General features: G+C 31.0%; 1 pseudogene; it reads left to right on the forward strand.

Annotated features, from left to right (window-relative positions):
• The first annotated feature begins 2,537 nt into the window (after nucleotides 1-2,537).
• LOC111740082 lies at nucleotides 2,538-2,656 on the forward strand (annotated as a pseudogene).
• Nucleotides 2,657-5,309: the final 2,653 nt, after the last annotated feature.

A 5,309-nucleotide genomic window follows, 5' to 3' on the forward strand; every position in this document is an offset into this window, starting at 1 on the left:
TGGAGTCTATCTGTCTGGTCCAAGCCTGGCTCCCCACTTGGTTGTGTCACCTTGAACAATATTTACATTATCTGTACTTCAGTTTTCTCATCTGTAAAGTGGAAGTAGTAATATCACCCATCAATCAGAGCTTATAGAATTAACAAACCACTACATACAAAGAACTTGGAACAGTATCTAACAGTATGTAGTATGTAAGTATTCTAATTCCTCTTAAGACATACATTATTTGGGCACTGCTGTAATAGATATTTAAGTAAATACCTGAGTGTCAGTGTTTTGTTAACATGTGATATTGGTTTAGGTGCAACCCCCTACTCCATATCCAGCACCACCAACTGCCCCAGCATCTGAAAACTCAGTACATAATTGTGCATGTGTTAGTGAAAAAAGACTAACATTTTGCTTGTCCACTTATTATTTCTTTCACTCTCAGATATCTATTGTTTTGTTTTTGCCTCATTGAAAATTTAAGAGAAAAAGAAGGAAGATGTTCTATAACTGACTAGAAGAATATGATACGACTTGAAGAATTCAATTGACTTTATTTCATGTTTTGGGAAAGAGAAGTACTGGAACAATGGTATGATAAGACAGTAGAAATAGGATAAAATGTCCATTTAACTTCCTTCAAGTGTAAAATAAGTATAGGTTTCTTATGTGGAGGTAAACCTCCAGAAGTCAGCTGAACTTAAAAGAAACATTGGCTTGATTTGTTATAAAAGCAAATGTTCCTAATACAGTATTAAAAACGGGCAAGCCAGGACCTTGGGTGATTCCTACATGTGTGTATTAGTAATGGGAGATCTACTTTATCTTGGTTCATCTCAGTTTCTCCATTTCTTATAGGATTATAAAGTTTATGTCTCTGTCAGGAAGCACTAGCTTGAGGCAAGAGCCTAAGGGCAATAATGTGTTAATTTAAGCCTCTGATCTTACCCTTTAAGTGTTTCTCTTTCATAAACAAAAAATTTAAGTTCTTTACATTGATATAGATGTTACAGATTAGTAACATCTAGTGAGATGGCTTATAAAAAAGAACTATTGGGAAAGAGAATATAATTTATAATAGATTTATTGTAAATTTTAAAATATACAAATTTTTAAAAATCAAAAAATTTTGACAGAAATAGCTTTTTTGAAAAATTGTTCATTGCAAAATTATCAATGATATTCTTAGTGAAAACAGAAGCAATTTCAGTAGTTATTTGTATGATATTTCTCCAGTTTTGTTTCCAAATTATTTTTTATAATGTTCATTAAATATGCCTACATCTTTTTTAATGAATAAATAAAATTAAACTTGAGTGCTGATAATGCAATGCTCCTAAGTTTAATTCATACAAAATTTTGCAACCTAACTTATTTATCATTCAATTATTGATCAGTTACTATGTGCCATGTAGGTGCTTACTTCTGAGATTCAATTAGATCAGAGACAGACATATTTTCTGTCCTATTAGAACAGAGAAAGAGAAAGATATCAATTAATCAAGAGGAATATATTTGTAACTAAAAAAAATATATATATACAAAAAAATTCAAGGAATCTGAGAGTATAAATTAGGTATTTCTACTAATCTAAGAAGTAAAACTTCCTAAGATTATATAAATTTCTAAATTAAATAGGAAAACATCTAGTCATATTAATCACTCTAATTTAATATTGGTTAAGTGCGATATATGGTAAATCTATGGAAAATTATAACTATAGTTCTACAAGCACTTACCATTATTGTTTATTTATTAACAGTCTACTTTTATTCATCTAAAAATACAATCTCTTTCTCTGCAAATAAAGATGTACACACACACACATATATATATAAAGCTAATGTTATAAAACTGATATAAATCTTACTTTTTCTATGACTGGATTTAGCTATCTGCATAAATAAAAAAACAAGATTGAAAACATAAATACATTTGAAAATATCAAGGATCACTTATGTTTCATAAATAACTTTCGTAGATTAAAAGACTGTTGAAATTTGAAAGGTTTGTTTTCTAATCAATATCAACAGAAAGTGCAAATCAATTTGACTGCTCCTGTTGTGGAAACACAGAAATAAACCATTCTATCTATTGGTTCTGCAAAGAAGACTACATACTATAAAAAATAAAATAAAGTAAATGAACAAATAAACAAGAAGGCAAACATTCTTAGAATGTATTTAACTTGATTTTTAAAGTATATATAATTTTATGAAATATATATGTTTTATAAAATGAATATATTTTAATAAGAAATATTTATTTTAGTTAACTGTATATTGTTTAGAAACATCTCTCAAAAATATGTTGAAAGATGAGACCATAAAGCATTACTGCAAAATATCTTAGATAAGTATGTTGTTTCTTAATGATTTTTAGATCACATCCATAGTAGCATGCTCCAAATTTGCCTCTAATTTATTATAGGAATATTTTAGCAATGTTAAAATTAGATAATTCTTTGAACTTTCTAAGAGAAGTGATCTATATTCCTAAAAGTAAAAATATATTGGCTTTCTGTATCTTCAAAATTCCACAAAATAGTCTATGGCCATGCCACGCTGAACAAGCCCTATCCCATCTGATCTCGGAAGCTAAGCAGGGTCAGGCCTGGTTAGTACTCAGATGAGAGACCATCTAAGAAGACCAGGTGCTGTAGGCATAAAAATTTAAAAATAAATAAATAAATAAATAAATAAATAAAAAATAAGGGATTGTAAGCTGACAAAGTCCTTGCAATCTGTGAGGTCAACCAAGGGTTGCCTTGCCTAAAAAAAAAAAAAAAAAAAAATTCACAAAATAATAATAATACTAAGATTAAGATTACCATCGCACTGATGTCAAGTCTGTTGTCACCTCAGCAGCATGGAGTAGGTCCTCATTTTTTCCCTGTTGATGCAGTAAAGAATTACAGGTCAGCGAAATTTAGAAAAAGGAAGATTTATTAAAAATACATTTTTAGAAGGAAATAGGCTGTGCTAAGGAAAGCTACAGCCCTGTGGAATTTGAGAGGTGAAAAGATAAAAGATAGAATATGCTCCAAGGGAGGAGTAGGTTACCACAGAAGAGCTATAACACTGCAGAAGTGGGAAGGTCTGTTTATGTTTGGACCGTGATGGGAGGGTAAAAGGGCAGTACTAGATGATCAGCATGTGAGGTCACCTTGATTGATAGCTGACTGCCATATAATCCTTTCCCTACTGAGCATATGCTCACCCAGAATTCAGTCTGTTATAATTAGATTCATGAACTTCCGGACATAGGCATGATATTATAATGATGGTGTAATGAGGCTGAGGTTATGGGCAGATTAGGATAATACTTTCTGTGCACGCATTTGTGGCTGGTTTAAGCCAGCAGCTTTTATGGCCTTTGTGCCTTAGGATTTGGGGTAATTCATAATCATAAAATGAGTGTTTATGGAGGTCTTTAAGGGAGGTTTCTATGGTTACAGAGCTGAGCCTTTGCTCCTGTTGTTCATGCCTGCCTAACTACCTAACATTAACATTTATTGTGCACTCATGAAGCTTTAAGTATACACTTATTTAAACTTTTTTATGTGTAGTAACTGATTTAAAACTGAAAATAACCCCATGAAATAGATATTATTTTTATCTTAAATTTACAATAAGCAAATTGAAGAACAGCAGGTTTAACTAATTTACTTAAAGTCACACAACTCACAACGATGAAGTAAAGGTTTGTATTCAAGGGCCTGAATCCAGAATTTGTACTTTTACTTAAAAAAAACCTGAATTTCTATATTTGTCTAATTAAATTGCAATATATAGGGGACAAGTTTTTACGGCAAACTATGAATTTATGTCATTAAGAAAAAATAATTATTTATATTTATTAATATTTTTATCAGACCATAATTAACAATTCTCTACTTATCAAATGTATATTATCATACTAGATCTAGGTTTACAATGTTTCTTCAAGCATGCACCATATTATCGTGACCACCTAATTGATTAAAATATATTAACAGCTCAAATAATTATTTCTATTTTATGCTTTAATTTTAAACGTGTGTCCAAACAAATTAATTTGACTTTTAGGTAAAGTGAGTGCATATCTATGTGTCAAAGACAAGAAAAGTCCAAATTGTCTGTTTCTATGACATGAAGAGAAAGTGATTTAGTGACTGGCAAACATAGCATTATTGATGCTAAAGCTGAAGTTGTTGCTTGTTTCTTCATTTAGTTGCTTCAGTGAGAATTGTATTAATTAGAAATATATTGTTAAAAAAAGCTTTGGGTTAAATAGTTGAAAAAGATATTCATATGATTCAGATACAAATACACAAAAAGTTTTAAAAGTTGAATAAGACACATAAAATATAGACACAACATAATACAAGTTAGGAAGCAAAAATAAAGTAAAAAATATAAACGACACTGATATATACCAACATTGGTAAATTAAAATTTTTCTTTTAAACCAAGATATCAGTGAACTAGTTGTATTTTTTAAATTTTACTTTTTATTGTGGTTAACTGTAAATTTTACTTTATGTAAAGTGTCACAGAAGGCAATAATGTATATATAAGTGAAATCAATAGATTAAAATATTTCAATAAATTACTGAATATTTATAGATCATTATTTAGCAGAGTACTATAAGCTCTATAAAACAGTATCCCTACTCTCAATAAGTTTTCATAAGACTTATCAGGAATATCTTCTCCTCTCTTTCTTGTCATTCTACTTCACAAGGTGAAATTTCATAAATATTTTAAAGCCTCAAATGTCAGACTGTCATCTTAGTTATAAGCCTCTCTCTGACACACGTCGGAATCAAATTTCTTATTCTCATCTCTGTATACTTGTGAGAAATAGAACCTAGAGTGCTGTCAATGATTCTTACTTCCAAGTGTTTGTTTATACCTTTGAGTAACCCTTGCCCCCGCCCCGCACCCAGGATTGGAAAGACCTATGACTTGACTTGCTTCTAACCAACTGAATTTGGCAAAGATAATATAATGTCACTGTTGTTATTATACTATGTCATATAAGACAAAAACTAGAGCTAGAGCCTTTCCTTGTGGGTGTGACACAAAGTGAACAGCAGGTTGAAGAAACCCATGTGGCACGAACGACAGAAATCCATGGTCCTCAGTCATGCAGCTACAAGGAAATGAATTCTATTAACAACCCAAGTGAACTTAGAAATAGTTCCAAGTGGAGCCTCAAGATGAGAAAGCATCAGGCCAACACCTCCATTGTAGCCTAATGAGACCCTGAGAAGAAGACCCACCTAAACCATGCCTGGAGTCTTAACCCATAGAAACTACGAGACAGTAAATGTA

This window comes from Pteropus vampyrus, unplaced genomic scaffold (assembly GCF_000151845.1).
Source record: "Pteropus vampyrus isolate Shadow unplaced genomic scaffold, Pvam_2.0 Scaffold57, whole genome shotgun sequence".
In the NCBI taxonomy this organism is placed as follows: Eukaryota; Metazoa; Chordata; class Mammalia; order Chiroptera; family Pteropodidae; genus Pteropus; species Pteropus vampyrus.